At 37.9% G+C, this 19,447-nt stretch overlaps 1 protein-coding gene across 4 annotated transcripts in view; it reads left to right on the forward strand.

Moving 5' to 3' along the window:
• The window catches only part of nphp4 (nephronophthisis 4), a 249,304-nt gene that overhangs the window by 50,937 nt on the left and 178,920 nt on the right, over positions 1-19,447 (forward strand). The gene's annotated exons all lie outside the window — the stretch shown is intronic.

The following is a 19,447-nucleotide window of genomic DNA, read 5'->3' on the forward strand; positions in this document are numbered from 1 at the left end:
TCTATCCTCTTTTCTTTTTTTCTTGTCTGTGGAAACCCAGATGGTTAACCGTATTTGACAGGTGCAGCTTTGGACTAGCAATTATATGTACAATGGCTTCGCACAGGCCCTATCTGTTCACTTCAGCCTAAGTGAGATGTGTCTCCAGTAAGGATGGGAATTGATATGACAACACTGTCACTCCATATCCCTCTCTGCCTGCTCTTTGATACTGCTGGGTTTAATCCCCAAACTCAAACACAGGGGACTAAAGGAGAGTAGATTTGATTAAGTGGAGCAAATAGTAGGAGCTGTTGTAAGTGTGTCTGTGATGGAATAACCAAAATTCTTCAAGAAGGCAGATCTTGTCAATCGTAGCCATCTTGAAAACACTATGGGTGTTTATCTTCTTTTTTAAGAATTCGGTTGTGTGTAAAACTGCATGTATAGAACAATGTTAGGTAGTCAGCAGAACTGAAAAACTCAGTGTTGGTAAAATCTGTGAACACAAACAGGACAAGTGTTTGGTCTATTGTATTTCTTGTACTGTTATTGACTTTCTAAATCTTAAAAGCTGACAAATGCCATCAATAGCCAAAATTAAAACTAAAATCAAAACAAAACTAATCTGAAAACTGAAATAAATTAAACTGAATTTTAAACCAAAATAAAAAAAACAAATGAAAATAACAGTACTTATCAATCAAATCTGATTAGAAATGGCCCAAAACATTTGCTGACTTTTTCCAGTGCAGGGACGTTGTACTTTTAATCCACAGTTGCATTATAATGTTAATGTTAAATAATCAGTATCTTATTCATTCCATGTAATAGCCTAACTAAGATCAAAAAAATCTGTTTTCATAAATTACCTGGCCAAGAGGACAGCAGATTATTAGCAAAAGAAATCGCACAAATGCAACTCTCACACAGCACAAATAAATAAACACAGCATCCACATCATATGCAGTAATATGTCATAAAGTAAAAATTCAAGAGCAATCTCACTGAAAAAGGGAACAATATAAACTTTTTGTAAATCATCCCACAGTAATGTGTTACGACAAGTTCAGGTCCCCGTGTAGATTACTCCAGAAACAATGGGACAGCATAATTTAAAAGACATTTTGCACAATTTGTGTTCTGACACTGGGGACCAACATCTGTATAACAGCGTGAAAACAAAGGTCCAAACTCATTGTGGTTTTTACGCATGCGTGTACTGTGACAAGAACAAGCCAACACAAACAAAATTTTTTTTATAAACAACCGGTGGAAAAAGGTTCAGACATACAGACATGGCCACTTAACAGCAGCATAGGAAGAACAGTGAAGCATTTAAATTTCACAACACGTTCTCATCCCATCGTGTAAAATACCGACGATTGTGACAAATCGTTGCTATGTTACGCATTGTTAATGATAATGCTCCTTTAGGTTCTGGTCTGGTGCATTCATAGCAGGACACTGTAATTCAGTAATGACAAAAAATATGGCAAGTGTTTTTCTCATTTTGAGTGAAAACTAGATGCTTATTTTTCATACCATAAAAAGGTGGTTTATAGTTGTTATATACCAGCACAGAGTTGACAGCGAGTATAAATATTGGTCTAATTTTTTACATAGAAGTTGTATTCCTTTTGGATAGAACTGTGTAGAATCTCAATAATGCAAAAGATCCACAGAAGAATAAATATTTTATTTATTCATTTATTTTTTTGGCTGACTTATAGTTGGATGGTGGTTCTTATCTCAGTAGTCTTGTTGTAAACTCGACCAAAGGTATCAAGGTACAAAACCTACTGCCAGCACAACAGTCAGCTTGTGATGATGGAAGATTGAAGAGAATGCTAGTGGAGCTAAGGACCTGTAATTTCACAAGGTTTTACATACGCTTGTATATGCAGGTCATGCAGCCCTAAACCTCCCTTTAGAACATTATTGATTGATCTGTACAATCAAACAGTCAGTTAGGATTTTGTCTCCACTACTTTTGCATTAATGAAACATATTTCAGTAAAAACTGAAAAAAAAAAGACTAACCCAGTTTTTTTTTCTTTTCCAAACAGGCCTATTCCCTTTGGCACTTCAATCATTAAGCATTTACAGGCAGCTCTGTCCTTTTTATGTTTTGTCCCCTTTCTCGTTTCCAAGGATATTTCTTGTATTTCAATCCAGTTTTTGTTGCATGCATACAGTTTGAAATTATTTCTGTATATTTTATTTCCGTACCTAAGTGTAAATATGGGAAAGTAGACTACAACTTTTTCTCTGTGAGCAAAGTGTCATGCTAGCATGACTAATTTTCTCATATTGGCGTTCACACTTTTTTTCCCTCCTTGGTGAGATGTTCTTTGCAGGTCCTCATAACCAGCCTATGTTGCGTAGATGAGTTAAATGTTCCAGACTTTTATAACTTCAGCAATATGACGACATTCTCACGTCTGCAAGAGGTGTTAATACATGCAGAAGTCAGCTTGATTGCAGCTTTTAATTAAAACGTGTCCGCATGTGTGTGTGTGTGACAGAGAGAGAGAGAGAGAAAGACAGACAGACAAAGAGAAAGGGTGTGTGTGTGTGATCTGTGTGTGACCTTTAAAGTGTGACTCCAGCTGGATTGTCATCAAGCTGTCTCTGAAGTGATGCTGACACCTCACACGCCAACTCGGTTTTACCGTTGTGTCTGTGTGTGTGTGAGAGAGAGTGAATGTGTGTGACTCCATGCTAGCGTGCTTAAATGATACTGAGGCAGGAATGGAATAGCAAAAATGAAAAGGAATGGGGAAGCAGATGAATGTACAGTACAGCATGAGACAAAATCCTTATACTGGCTGCTTGTCTAACATATCGTCTTCACTTAATCTCCCCATAAGTATTTCTATTTTTAGCTCAATAAACTATCCCAGTGTTGCTTCTTTCTACAGTCCACTTTCCCATATATTATACAGCCTGTGCCCTAGTTGATGTGCTTTTTTATGTGGACTAGTGTAGCTACTTTACTTTTATATAACAGTTTAATGAGCACAAGATTAATTTAAATTGCAGTCTTGGACCTCTTCAAACACACTCTGACCCCCTGTTTAAAAAGAAAAAGGGAGAGAGAAAAAATTAACACTACTCTTCAGAGATGCTTGAATTTGTCTACATTCCCCAAAGCCAAAGGCTTACACCTCCAGTGACCTGTAGCACCCGCTCACCTATATCTTCAATAAAACCTATTGCGCTTGTTGAAAGGGCCTGAGATCCTGTCAGAATGTATGTAACATTTTAGCTTGTGATCAAAAGAGCAGATAGAACAGAAGATGATGAAGAGGAGGAGAAGAGCAGGGGAGGACCAATGCCGCGCCGCAAGCAGAACAAAACGCCTTAGGCTGATTTAATGAACGGAGAAAGACTGTGGCAACAAAGCTCGGGGAAGTTTTCATTTGTCCTAAAAGAAGAAAATTCACTCAAAGTAGGACTGCCCCTGTGGACGCGGTAGTATTTAAAAGAAGAAAAAAAGAAGCATTTTTTGTTTGAACATTTCTGAACAAAAGCAGCGTTCTTGCACATTGTTCTCCAAGGAAACCCAGTTTGACTGCAGGCCACTTACCCATGTAACTGATGCAGCGCAAAAGAACAGGGTTTAATGCAGTTGGCGAGCATAAAATATTCATGGGATCCAGGTCTTCGTAGTGATTGACGATCCAATCATTAGAGGAGATAGACTGCAACTGATTATAGACACTGTAAGTCAGACAAGACAAGAAATGCCCAGCTGTTGAATCAGGAAACAGATAAACTTTAAACATCATCAAGAAATTATTATTTAATTGATTTTCAACTGATTCTTTTCTCTCTGTCATGAATTATTTTAAAATCCCTCTGAGTGTCTTTGAACACTGTTTCAGATGACATGCAATACCATACAATACAATAAAGCTCTCCTGAAAAACAAAAATTCTGCAAAAACACTGATTTCACTCTTTCACCTGCATTTAAAAGGTCTCTAAACATGCAAGGAAAATCATTATAAATATATATGTATTTTTTACAAAACAATGTATTGCATTTAAATTTTTTAAGTACTAGTTTTATAGAATTTGAATAGCCAGTATGGAAATGTAAAATAAACTGAGTCCAGATAGAGAAATTAAAGTGTTACATTCTGTGGTCATTTATTGATTACATGCTGCCAAGCCTCCAGTGAGGACTGTAAATGGGACTATGTAAATTCCAGAAAATCCATTTTAGTGAGCACAGATGTCACTTAAGGATAGTTGACCAGTGTGAGTCAGATATGTGTCAAAACCGCTGACTGTGACACTGTAAGATAAACTATTCAGAAATTGGAACACGAGAATCAAATGTCATTTATCGATGATATTCCACTAAGCCTGCTTTATGCACTGTCGCTGCAGAGCTGTTGTTGCAGGAAGAGTTGCTACTGCTGATTATCATTTCAATAGGGATTATCATTTCACTCACCTCATGCTGGCTGTTTCCTGACTGTAATGCTGAAGAAACATTTTTTATTTTTATTAAAACGGCGATTATGTAAAATTACGTTTTTTTGTTTTGTTTTGTTTTTTAGCAACCTTATAATTTTTTAATTCTAGAAATCGCCTTACATTTTAGGAAGTATAGAAGTAACCTGATGGTTCAGATCCATTTTGATACAGCTGCCTAAATATCATTTAGCCCTTGTGTCTCATTATTGCTCATCACCTTAAGCCTCAGTTACACAGGCCTACAGACTGGCTGGTGACCCCCTGGTGGCTAGGCAAAAATTTATATTCTCTGACTGGCTGGTGAGTGGTTGCTGGATGTGACTGGTAGCAAAGAGAACAAACACATCCTTACTACAGATATGGTTGTCTGTATTGTGTGTATAGAAGATGCCAACTTGTCTGCAAACGCTCACTGACTATCTCCTGAGCTGTACTGAAACCAGACAAAGTCCGAGACAAACCAGGAATGTGTATATATATGTATGTATAAATGTCAAAGTGCAACTTGTCTTACCCATTAAAGCAACATTTTCCAAAAGGCACAACTTTTACTTTAACCTCCAAAGACCTGCTGTCCACATATGGGGACATCACATTTTGGGCTGTCAACAATACTAAGTTTTACTGTTTCAAATGAGCCATATTGCTCAAAGGGACACAATCGGCACTGAATGAACAATGGGCTGGGAGGTCCATTGTTCCTTCAGTGTGCCGATTTCAGTCATTATGCAAATGTACTGTTTTATAGGATATAAGAAACCTGCAGTCAGCTGACACTGAAGAAGTCACTTGGATGAGTGACAAAACGTTTCTCCCACTGAAAACGCTACGTCCAGATGAACAGAATCAACCTTTGGAGATTTACTTGCCTGGATGATTGAGAATGCATCAAGACATATGAGGGTTTTCGTTGCAGCACCACATACCTCTACCTGAGTCTTTGTTTTTTTGTTTTTTTTTTATCTAGCAAGAGCCAGCAACCGTCTGCAACAACTCGCAACCTGATTGCGGAATACACATTTTTCCCTAGTGATGGATGGTTACCATGGAGTCACTGACTGGTCTCTAAGGCTGTGTGACTGGGGCTTAGGAATTAATGAGAGTAATGGGCAGCAGTCTCAGCAATTACTCAAATGTTTAGGGAATATTCGTTTTTACCGAGCAGTTGCCATGTGACCCACCAGTCTTTTTAGGCCTGTGTGACTGGGATCTAAGTGGTGTTAAAAGGGCCTTATATGAGCTATAAATCACAGACAAATAACACACAGACATTTCATAACCAAAACAAATTTCCTTTTTGTGTTTGTTACCAAATCAACTAAAAATGCCAAAACTCACAATGTATTAATTCTTCTGTGTTGCATGAGCAGCCAAATCCTCGTTTTTAATTTTGTAAAATGAAGCTCTGTGGTGCGACACTACTTAAGCACATATATTGAACACACAGTTACACAGATGATCCTTTGGTACTGTTAATACTGAGGTTAAAATTGTCCCTAACAAATTTCAAAGAAAATTCTGAATTGTGACTCATTAAAAAACAAAAAAACAGTTGTCTACAATATAAATAATTAGGCTTGGATCTGAGTACTACAGAGAGATTAGGGTTAAAAAAATAACATGAAATGGACTTTTTCTTCCTGGTGTGTGTTGTCAGTGAGAAACAACCTTATCCTTTAAAGTTATGATATGATATCACATATTTTTGTGCTGTTGGTGCTCATAGTTGGACTCAGCATTAAGGGGTTCCTTCCAAGTCGGACCAACTGTGAGACAACATAATGTGATCATGATGGTGTAGAACTCCATGTGCTGTGGTTGAAAGTGTTACGCTACGCTTAGGGACAAATGGAATGAAATGGGGAGGGGAACGGAAAGGGAGCAGTATGAGTGTGTGTTTGACTCAATATTTTTGGTTGGTGAATTATGGAAGTGTTTCAGCGGTCGGGCAACAGTGATTTATCGGTGGAAGCTCTGTGCCAGTTAAAATTTGTTAAGGAGTAGGGGAGTGGGAGGATGAGAGCAGCATGCTAATGATGCTGCTACTGTTTCTTGCCACGAATGACTCACCCTCAATATGGGGGAGCTAACATCCACTGCGTGGGTAGGAGCACATACTCACTCGCTCACTCACTCACTCGCTCACTCACTCGCTCACTCACTCACTGTCTTGATATGGGTGAAAATGAACACAGGTCATGGATGCATTTGATTTAAAGGTGTGTGAAGCTTGATCTGCCTATATTACATGACTCTTTCAAAAACAAAACAAAGGTTTCTATTGTAGGTGTGTGCCCTGATTGCACAGATCAAACAGGTTAAAACATGAAAAAAAAAGGTAAATTACCAGCTCGCATCTTCTCCCTGGCTATGTGAGAAGTGTATGATCATAAAAGCTCAGAAGTGTTTCCCTTTGTTTGCCGGTTTTCAAAGGTAAGAGAAATATGCTGGAGTTGTATAACTGACTTGGTAATTGGCTTATACAAAACTCTTGTGGGACATAATTTCAACTGCTTTTTTTCTCTCACACTCTCTTGCCATTTCTCTTTCACACACTCACACACGCCCCTTGAGATGACAGTTGCCATCTGTAGAGTTATTATTACCTGTTACAACAGCCTACACATTGATTTCACAAAGTACTGACATGAAAACTTACTGATTAATAGCTGACAGCTTTTAATGGTGCCTTGCAGAAAAAAAACCCTCAGAAGCATCAGGGGAAAAAATCTGCAAAAGCTATAAAGGTGGTTTTGCTTTTAATTGTTTTGTCCTGAAACCAGTAAAGAACCATTTTTCTGTATTCATGAGGAATATATACATAGATGGAGGAAAATATTAAATAACAAACAATCGCAATATTCTTGGCCAATCTGAAACCTGCTAATTACAGTATTTGTCACGTAATATATTTTTCTTAAACTTTTCTTTAATGGAAATTTAAAGTTGTAGTAATAATGAAACATAGACCATTAATTACCTTTTATATTTTATCTAAATTGGTACCAAGTTACATTTCAATAAAAAGTGCTCCTAGTTTCTGGACAGAGCTGTTATATACAAATAAAAATCAGTTAATTGCATTATACTTTACTTGATTGAAAATATTCCAAGTCTCCTTTTTGCCAGAACCCAACACGCATTTCTTATATTTGTGGTCGTCTGTCCTCAGTTAAAAAACAAAACAACACACATCTTTTCTGAAGCATGTAATCGTAGAGTAACCATTACAGAAACATTAATGCCTACAGTTAATAAGTTTTGTTCTTTTGTTGTGTTTTGCTGTTTTTGCTACCTTAAGGCACTGTAAACCTACACAGTTTTTAATGTTTCTTCATTTTCTGTGTTAAGCTGATTGAGTTTCGTGTAATGAAATCTGCTTTATAAATACAATTGTCATTATTATAAAACTATTAAAAAAATTATAATACTATAGTCTGAAAGGCAAATGATGGTCATTCCTGCACTTTTGACAGGTTTTTAAATTCTTCCATTTTATCAAAGTTCTGGGAGTTATCCTTTTGTACAGGCATGATGCAAACGTTTCATTGCAGTACTGAGATGGGTCAACTATGAATGCGTTAGGAGTTAGATGTAAAGTATAATTTTTCAATGTGCAGAGTACATTTATTGAAAAGCTATTTGTTAACCCAAACTACAATATTGTCCCTTTGCCTAAACCTTAAAAACAAGATAAAGTAACTAAAACAAAGCCCCAAATGGAATAAGAACCAAACTGGCTTCTGGCAAACATAAGGGGTGTTCACATAGGAAGTGAGTACGCATGCAACAATTGCTGATGGCTGGCCGGTAGTGGACTTTCCAGGCTCTGGTTGCCTATATAGCCCTCTAATGTGTTCACCATTCGGTCATGTCAATGAATGGTATCCTTCGGTCAGACTAGTAGTCACTTTGATTGGTCGCAACATTTTGAAAAGTTTAATTTTGCATCGCCAGCTGTTACTTCACTTGTAGTTCTCTGAAGTCACCAAATGTTATTGACTTTCTGAACGCCACATGTTTGAGTGGCTTCTTGTATGTATACACCTCTATTCCACCAGAAATCATTCCAACACCCAAATAATTTCTCTGAATTTGTTGTGCGAAGTGGATTAGTTCACCGCCTCCTAGCAGTAACCTTGTGCATATCATTGTGATGCTGATAGCATCTGAGCTAAAAGTCAGTATTTCACATTTTGGGATGAGAATGCGTTGGCTGGTCCCCCCAAATAATCATTCAGTTTAGGTTTTGCCTATTTGCTACACTTTCAGTTGAGTAAACTGAGTAATTAATCCTCCCCATACTTTAAGTTCCCATTTGTTTGTTTTTTTCACTAACACACAAACAAGCAGCTGCATTTCCTTCAGATAGTCAGTGTAAGATAAAGTGGATGATTGGGAATGAGGAGGACTATTATTAATTGTATTGTCAAGATAAGTAAGAAAAGATGTAATTAGTGTTTGAGTGATAGTCATTAAAAATATTTTCCCAGTTATATATTTCAGCTGGCCTCTGCTTTGGCACCTCAGTCACATGAAAATGAAGGCATTTGCCTCTAAGTGAGACGATGATTATATTTAATGGTTTTATTATTAAAGTTCAGCCCAGGAAAGTGCCAGGAAAAAGACTTTCTGAAACCACATTCTTGTTCACTCATTACTAGTTGCACAATTAACATTAACTTCATATTAATAGAAAATAGAGGTGTTGGAGATGTTGGTTTTGGCAATGCTGCTGATGATAACAAGCTGAGTGAATGGCATTGTGGCATTATTTTTTTAAGCTAAAAGTACACTGCACACTAGGCTGCTCATATGTACTGTTGTTTGGATTTTTGAGCATTTGCATAAATATCAATGTACGAGTGAGAAACCTGATCAAAATATGTAAATACAGCATAGAAGAAGTAACTTTCAGCTGCACTCTTATTCACAAGAGGTCACTACAGCAGGTAGCTCCAATAGGGAATGTTATTGCCCCCAGCCTTAAAGTGTTAGTAAACTATACCAGAGTTGCTTGTCAAATGGATGAACAGTGTCTGAAACTTCCTCCACTCATTACTGGCATCATAATTTGTGTAACTTTCTACACTGAACATTCACACCCACATCCTACAGTTACTGGCCAGGTGTGTGGAGATGAGAAAGTGCCATCTGCTTCTCTCCAGGTTTCATTTTCGCTCTTTACATAGCTCTTTCTGACACTTTCACTGTCATAACTAATGATGGCTTCCAAAGACTGTCACAGAATGTGTGCTGTTAGCTTCAAATGATTATTACTGTGCACCTCTGTAATGACAGCCGGTTTTGAGTGATATAACACGGTTGGATAATAAGTAATGTGAACTTGAATACTTTTACCTTTAGGTTTGTTTGGTAGTAGATTTTCCGACTCATGTCAGGAATGTCTATTAGGCTTCATCTTAATATAGTTTGCATAACTGACTTGTATTGATGTGGTTTTCAGTCAGTTTAAAGTTTAATGCACTATGTTGCTGAAAGTAATCACTTTTCTTTGCTATTTGCTTTCACACGTATTTCACACAAACTTGAGTGACATCCCATTGTTAATCCATGAAGTTTGACATGATGTTGGGCTATGATGGCTTCAGTTATTCTAGGAAGGCTTTCCACAAGGTTAAGGGTGGTTAATGGGATTTTTTGACCATTCTTTCAGAAGCACATTTGTGAGGTCAGACACTGATGTTGAACGCAAAAGTCGCAGTCTCTGCGCTAATTCATCATAAAGGTGTTACATCAGGTTGAGGTCAGGACTCTGTGCAGGCCAGTCAACTTCTTCCACACCACACTCGCTCTCTGTCTTTATGGACCTTGCTTTCTGCACTTTTGTACAGTCATGTTATAAAAGAAAGGGGCCATCCCCAAACTGTTACCACAAAGTTGGAAGGATAAAATTATCCATTATGTCTTGGTATGCTGAAACATTCAGCATTTCTTACACTGGAACTTAAGGGCCGAGCCCGACTTTTAAAAAACAACCTCACGTCATAATCCCCACTCCACCAAACTTTGCAATTGGCACAATACAGGGTGGGCCATTTATATGGATACACCGTAATAAAATGGGAATGGTTGGTGATATTGAAGTCCGGTTTGTGGCACATTAGTGTATGTGAGGGGGCAAACTCCTCAAGATGGGTGGTGACCATGGTGGCCATTTAGAAGTCGGCCATCTTGGATACAACTTTTGTTTTTTCAATAGGAAGAGGGCCATGTGACATATCAAACTTATTGGTAATGTCACAAGAAAAACACTGGTCTGCTTGGTTTCAGCACCATTTCAGTCACATGAAAATGAAGGCATTTGCCTCTAAGTGAGACGATGATTATATTTAATGGTTTTATTATTAAAGTTCAGCCCAGGAAAGTGCCAGGAAAAAGACCATTTCACACCATTGTTTTTCTTGTGGCATCACCAATAATTCTGATGTGTCACATGGCCCTCTTCCTATTGAAAAAACAAAAGTTGTATCCAAGATGGCCGACTTCTAAATGGCCACCATGGTCACCACCCATCTTGAGGAGTTTGCCTCCTCACATATACTAATGTCCCACAAACAGGACTTTAATATTACCAACCATTCCCATGTTATTACGGTGTATCCATATAAATGGCCCACCCTGTACATTCAGACAAGTACCCTTTCCTTGGCAACTGCCAAACCCAGACTCATCCATCAGCAAGGCGGAGAAGCGTGACTCGTCACTCCAGAAAACACATCTCAACTACTCTAGAATCCAGTGACGGCGTGCTTTTACACTACTGGTGGCACAAAAGGCTTGGATGCAGCTTGGATTGCACTTACATGCAGCTGCTTGGCCATGAAAACCCATTCCACAAAACTTTCTGTGTGCTGTTCTTGAGCTAATGTGGAGCCACATGAAATTTGAAGATCTGTAGTGACTGACTCTGCAGAAAGTTGGCAAAATCTGCGCATTATGCACCTCGGCATTCAGTGACTCAGTTTTGTGATTTTACATAGCCATTTCATGGCTGAGTTGCTGTTATTCCCAATCACTTCCACTTTGTTATAACACCACTAACAGTTGACTGTTGACCGGACTTCATGCACATGTGGCATCCTATTGCGGTACCACCCTGGAATTCCACAAATGTTTTTGGAAGCAATCAGCATGCCTAGGTGCTTGATTTGATACACCTGTGATTGTGGAAATGAGTGGAACACCTGAATTCAGTAATTTAGATGGGTGAGTGATAACTTTTGACCATAAAAGTCAAAAGCTTGCGTTTTTTATAGAAGCCATTGGAAAAAGAAGCTATGCAGGACCCCAGCCCTCAAATACTATAACCTCTGTCTTTGTTCAAAGGGTTTTTTTTGTCTTTTGACTTGGATGTTACCCAGTATTGCTATACTGGCAGCAGTCAAGAGGGTTCAGGACAACTGTCACGACCTTTAACAAAGTTTCTATCCCATTATTACTGGGATCAGACCCATTTTCTATATTGGGTTTCATATGTCTTAGTGTTAGCCACCGAGGAGAGCTTGCTCCTGCCTTTTAAGCACAAAGAAATAACCTTCAGAAACTAATTTAGGCTTCTCTGAAAATCTACGCTCATTTCCCTTAAAATTGAACAATAAAGCAGCTGCTTCCTGCTTTCCATTTCTTTTTTGACTGCTATTATTTCTAAATTTGTTCTAAAGGACTTTCTTTTTCAGCACCTCCATTTTATTCAAATTACAATGTCTCCAACTAAATCAGCTTTGCTTACTAATATTTCATCCTCACCCCTGTGTCTCCTTTGCCTCACCCTGGAGTTGGGCCGTTAAATTGAATCTAAGAAAATCTTTGTTGTTAATATGTGACAATGTTAATGCTGTTTCCAGGTGTTAATACTCATAATCTTCCACTTCTTCACTTCAGAGGCTTTTTTTTCCATTTTATTTTGGATTCAGATACAGATGAGAGAGGGAAATAATGATAAAAAAAAACACTCTGGAAAATAAGAAAGGCAAAAATGTGTCAAGTACACACTCATGCGGACTACAAACCCTTGTCAGCCATTATTGTTCACTACAGTGCATAGAAATATATGGTCTTTGTTTTCTGACTTGGTTTTCTTTCCAAGATAAGATGTGTTTTCCACCAGAGTTATCTTTGACTTTCTGCTGAGGGCTTTATCCCCAACCCAGATTTCAAGGCAATATGATTATTTTTCCTCAAGACTGCAGACACATTAGAAATGCGAGTTTTGCAGTTTAAAAAATATTTCTGTTGAGCCCTAAAGGCTTTATTGGTATCAAGTCACTTTTGGCTTACTCTTGATGGACTTCTGACTAACAGCCATGAGACCAACCATCACAGATAATAGTGGTGCACTGGCACTAGTGCATTTTCAACCCTTTGTGTTTTTCCAATGCAAAATGGATGGATAAGCAGAATGCTTAGTTTCCACTTACAACTCCCACATTAGGGCGACTTGTCTAATTAGAAGACAACAAAAATACAACTACAACCATTCCCTTACAACACACTGCTTTTGTTTGTGCTGTTAACAAAGCTCTAAAACAAACTGCATCCAAAAGCATGCAAATTAGTCTTGTTCTGCCTCCCCCCTTTCTCTTTATGCAACAAACACAAAACAGCATTTAGGCATGTTATCAGAAATGAATTCCACTTTTTTTAAACACAGATGTCGAGTGTACATTATGACAGCTGAAGGGACCGTGCTGATTGGTTACAGTGCACTTGTCTGGTTCAGCAATGTAAAAGCAAGCTCTGGGGAGGGGGAATATCAAATATGACACTAAAGTAGGAGACAACAAGCTTATATATGTGTGTGAAAAAGAGAAAGAAACACCCACATAGCACCGGTGTGCTCATCACTCAGAAAAGTCCCTCTTCTGTGACTCTGGAAATGGAGTATAATTTAACTTGGGGGCCATTTCATTGTTCCCTTTAAGCTTCTTAGCTTTAAAATATTCATATTTCAGACGAGGGAGGAAGAAATCTGTGACGGCAGCAGACGGAGGCAAGAGGGAGAAGAAAGAGGATAGCGAGCAAGATAGGTAGGGAGAGAGAGAGAGAGAGAGAAACTGATGGTGTGAGGAAAAAGAACAATGAAATGAAAGAGAAACTTGGAGGAGGGGTGTGAGGAGATGGATAGGGAGAACAGAAAGCAGCACTTTAACTGATGTTCTCTTATAAACAACTTTCTCTCTGTCTGTCTTTTATTTTCTCTCTGAAACACTTCATGGTAGACCTGTCCAACAAAAGACAAAGCCATTTCGCTGTCATCTTCCCCGCCACTGGTTTCCGTGAAGAAAAGAGGCGAGAGCAGACAGACTGTGTAGGAAAAGACAATCATAATTATAATCTGGATGTCACAGAAAGCAATTATTTACAGATATCCTGTCACACTTGTGCTGACAACTGCCAGGAAAGCCAAATGCATGATTTTGTTAGATAGGGTAATGTAAAGACAATTCGGTGTTTATAGTAGAAAATTGTAATGGTAAGCTGTACTGAGACAGAAGGATACTTCTGTTCCCAAGACGATATAACCACACAGTAACTTTAGCTATACTATATACAATAAATACAGTAGAAGTCAAAATGAATGGTTGAAATTTTGACTATGACTGTGCAGTTTACCCATATGGGAGAAAGACCCTTGCGCAATACCAATGCCAAGTGGCTGGTGGATTTCAGCCTACAGCAGCTTCCCAGAACAAGAATCAGTCAACATCACGATGCACACATCCAACCATTGGTCTCAGACACGAAGAGCTGGATAAAATCAAAATCTGGCCCAATCCACTCAAACTTTCTGAATAAGGTAACAAAATACTTCTATTGATCAATCTGTAACATACTTCTTTGCAACCCAGATGCTCCTTGCAAGCAACATAGCGTCTGTGCTGAGTAGACACACAAATCTACAAACAAGCATGGGTCAAAACAGCATTTTAAACAACATCAAAAGGTCAAAGAACAAGATACAGATTGGCTGGACTGACTACAACAAAGCTTCTTGTCCCAGATCCATAGATGCAAGAGTCTACCATAGATAGGATCCACGTTTCAGGTTTTCAAGAGAAGTCGGAGCCGCTCACCTAATATTAGGGTTTAGGATGCACATGCATGTGGCTGAAATACCATACAGGAACATATGTGCCAAAAATGGCTTAAAAGTCCCCAAGACTCAAAAGTGTTTGAAAATGGCTGAGCTAACTTCTTGTGGGACTTCAGGTTCGAAAGTAATAAGCAGGTGCAGTGCTGGCTTAGCAACCATACACAGCTTGACAATAAGAATAAGAGAGAAATTATGATAGATGTAGCAGTTCCAGGTGACAGCAACATAAGAGTGAGACCAGGCAATACTAGGAGGTGAAGGATGAACTGGAACAGATGTGAATGGTGAATTCTAAACCAACAGGTTTAAACCCAGAGCTCTCTTGTCGTGAGGTGATAGTTCTAGCCATTGCTGCACTGTGCTTTCCAAAAAACAAACAAAGAGAAACACTTCAGGACAAGGTAACTAGTGTTTATTTAATCAGGACTTCTTTGTTAGAAATGAGGCAAATGTAGTTTACTGTGTTTTTTTTTTCTTTCACTTGCACCACTGTATACAGCAATTTAGTCTTCCATAATTTTGTTTGGTAATTATTAATTGTTTTGCTTGTCACTGTGCATGCATGGTGCACGAGATTGACTTCCATGTGATGTTGACTCCTCTGTGTGAGTACATCTTAGTCTTGGCACTCAAAAACAGCAAACAGTAATTGATTAGAGCCTTAGCCTAAGTGATCCAGCTGGAGGACAGTTATGCAAGAGCTGAGTCGGTTGAAAACAGACTATACGTGCAGTGTTGCCTTAGTGAGGCACCAAATCTTAAAATAATACAAAAGAAATCTTATTAAAACGTACTGTAGACGCTAGGTCCACAAGCTGATTATTCATCATGAAAACTCGGCACATTAATTCATTTTTACCTGCATCTTATGTGCTTTTTAGTTGCCCGTATATGTGTAACAGCAAGGCTTTCTCTCATCACAAAATAGAGCACTTGTAATAAGCGGATAGTGTTTTGTTTGTTTCTTTTGTTAGAGGATAGTGAGAAATAAAGGAGTCACTTGAGGTTATCAAAAGAGCTTTAATCTTCCATCCCCATCACCAAAAGAAAAATATGGTATAGAGCTGTGCACATATTGGATAATGTAAGTGAGCGAATGAGCAACGATAACAAGAGGAGCGTAGATAGTAAACATGGAGACAGAGATGGAGTCAGCAGGCGCAGAGATGTAACACGAGGAGAAGAACAGCAGCGAGCGGTGATGTATGTGGGCCGTACAGTTATCCAAGCGGGCTGGGCTGTTACTCCTGCTCCTGTTTCTGCTGTTGCTGTTTTAAAAGAAAAAACCCAAAGCTGAATTGATATGCTAATTTGATTGAGAAGGTGTGGGTGGATATGGAGAAGGCTTTAAGCAGCGAGGGGGACAGAAAGAGAAAATGACAACGAAAAGAGAAGGGAAAAAAGGGAGAGTGGGAGTAGCAGATGTGATGGAGAGAGAGAGAAAAGATTGAACTGGAAAGAAAAAATGGGAAAGAGTGGGAGGAGAGGCAGGTTCAGCGTCGCGTTGCACTTCGGGGTAACAGAGTTTACAGTCAGTCACTGAACAGCTGTCAGTCAGCTGCGCATTAACTGCAGCTGATACAGGGTGGCAAAGCCATTTCTGCCAGCACTTGTTTGTTAAACAAAAGGAAACTATATAACTGAAAAAATAAGAATAGTACACACTATTATTTGAATGATGTCTTTCACATATTTTTGTTAATGATAAAATACTTAATTACAATACTAATAGAGCTAGCAAATTATTTGTTAATAGGATAAGTAAACAAGGCTGCTGATGGAAACTTTCATGTTATAAATCAATTTCAACTAGAAAAATTTGCATTTCCTGCGAAAATGCAGTGTGGATGCTTAAAGCTGAAGCTGTATGCAAAAAGTAGCTGAAAAAGCTGAAAAGTTGCAGAAATTGTAAAAACTTTGCAGAAGCAAAAGAAGTTTGCTAAAATGGAATAACTTAGCAGAACTGCAATATCTTAGAGGAAACATAATACTTGGCAGAAATACAATAGCATAGCAGAATTTAGCAGAAATATTGTAACTTACCAGAAACATGATAACTTCTCAAAAATACAAGAATTTAGGAGAAATAGTATAAGATAACAGAAAGAATATATTTAGCCAAAAATACTTAAACATTACAGAAACACTATGATTTAGAAAAATAGTACAACAGAGCAGAAATATTGTGATTTACCAGAGACACTGTGATGAACTATGAATATTGTAATTTTAAATTGAGACTATGTTTTAGCACAAATATTATAATTTGGCAGAAATACTATAATTTAGCAGAAATACTATATTAAGCACAAATCCTATAAAAAGCAGAAATGGCATGATTAAGCACAAATACTACATTTAGTAGAAATACTTTGTTTTAGCACAAATCCCATAAAAAGCAGAAATACTGTACTATGATTTAGTAGAAAAACTATAATTAATCAGAAATACTAAATTTAGCAGAAATACTATATTAAGCACAAATACTATGAAAAGCAGAAATAGTATATTAAGCACAAATCTTATAAAATAGCAGAAATGCTATGATTTAGCACAATAGTAATAAGTTAAACAGAAAAATTGGAAAAGCAAAATGGACAGCTGAAAAAATGCTGAACATGCTGAGGGTCCCTCAAATATACTTGTTAAATGACAAAAATCTGCAAAAAAATTTATTACAGCCACACAATCACAAATATGTACACATGAGGAAACACACATGCACATAGAGACCCACACACAAGATCCAATTCAGTCAACCAGTCTAAATATATTGAATTTAAATCTTAGAATGAGATCATCCCATTAAAAGCCTCTCTCTCTCTCTCTCTCTCTCTCTCTCTCTGTCACAGACACACACACACACACACACACACACACACACACACACACACACAGGGAGAGAGGACTAAGTTTCTAGGTCAGCCTGGGAACTGCTGAATTTGAATCCACCAATCAGAGAGCCTGTGCACTTTTCCCCACCAAAACAGGTGCATCTGTTTACACACGCAGCAGCACAGAGAGACACAGGATTTTTGCAGTCTATTTCTCATAGTGACGACTCCCTCAAACAAATGACCGTAATTTCCTAACCGTAGGGGCTAGAACGGTCATTCTTACACCGTTTTGTTCAGAAGAGGTGGGGGAATCTTCAAGTGTTGACAATTTAATATTAAAATATGAATTTTTAGAGATATATGACATGGATGACTTGTTGACTTAGAAGCCACGAATTCCCCAATATGCAAATTTGAATGCCTGAGACCACATATGTGATTGGCTGGCTGGGAAGCCGTGCAGGCCCTGATTTGTGGATTTGAATTCCTCAGCCCTCAGATATGATTGGCTGGCTTAGAAGCCATGAAGTCCCCAATATGCAAATTTGAATGCCTCAGGACACATATATGATTGGCTGGGAAACCGTGCAGGACCTGATTTGAAAATTTGAATGTCTAAGTCCTCACAGAGGATTGGCTGCCTGGGGACCTGGCAGAAATATATAGAAATACTATGATTAAGCATAAATACTACATTTAGTAGAAATACTATGTTTTAGCACAAATCCTATAAAAAGCAGAAATACTATAATTTAGCAGAAATACTATATTAAGCACAAATCATATAAAAAGCAGAAATACTATATTAAGCACAAATCCTATAAAAAGCAGAAATACTATATTAAGCACAAATTCTATAAAAAGCAGAAATACTATATTAAGCACAAATTCTATAAAAAGCAGAAATACTATATTAAGCACAAATCCTATTAAAAGCAGAAATACTATATTAAGCACAAATCTTATAAAATAGCAGAAACAGTATGATTTAGCACAATAGTAATAAGTTAAACAGAAAAATTGGAAAAGCAAAATGGACAGCTGAAAAAATGCTGAACATGCTGAGGGTCCCTCAAATATACTTGTTAAATGAAAAAATCAGCAAAAAAATGCACAGGGAGAGAGAAGTGAGTTTCTAGGTCAGCCTGGGAGCTGCCGAATTTGAATCCACCAATCAGAGAGCCTGTGTACTTTTTCCCGCCAAAACATGTGCCTCTTTTTACACACGCAGCACAGAGAGGCACAGGATTATTGCAGCCTATTTCTCATAGTGAGGACTCCCCTCAAACAAATGACCATAATTTCCTAACCATAGGGGCTAGAGCGGTCATTCTTACACCGTTTTGTTCAGAAGAGATGGGGGAATCTTCAAGTGTTGACAATTTATCATTAAAATATGAATTTTTAGAGATATATGACATGGATGACTTGTTGACTTAGAAGCCACGAATTCCCCAATATGCAAATTTGAATACCTGGAGCCCACATACATGATTGGCTGGCTGGGAAGCTGTGCAGGCCCTGATTTGTGGATTTGAATTCCTCAGCCCTCAGATATGATTGGCTGGCTTAGAAGCCATGAAGGCCCCAATATGCAAATTTGAATGCCTCAGGACACATATATGATTGGCTGGGAAACCGTGCAGGCCCTGATTTGAAAATTTGAATGTCTAAGTCCTCACAGAGGATTGGCTGCCTGGGGACCTGGCAGAAATATATAGAAATACTATGATTAAGCATAAATACTACATTTAGTAGAAATACTATGTTTTAGCACAAATACTATAAAAAGCAGAAATACTATAATTTAGCAGAAATACTATATTAAGCACAAATCCTATAAAAAGCAGAAATACTATATTAGGTACAAATCCTATAAAAAGCAGAAATACTATATTAGGCACAAATAGTATAAAAAGCAGAAATACTATAATTTAACAGAAATACTATATTTGGCACAAATCCTATAAAAATAATAAATACTATAATTTAGCAGAAATACTATATTAGGCACAAATCTTATG

Source organism: Maylandia zebra, linkage group LG20 (genome assembly GCF_041146795.1).
Source record: "Maylandia zebra isolate NMK-2024a linkage group LG20, Mzebra_GT3a, whole genome shotgun sequence".
Classification (NCBI taxonomy): domain Eukaryota; kingdom Metazoa; phylum Chordata; class Actinopteri; order Cichliformes; family Cichlidae; genus Maylandia; species Maylandia zebra.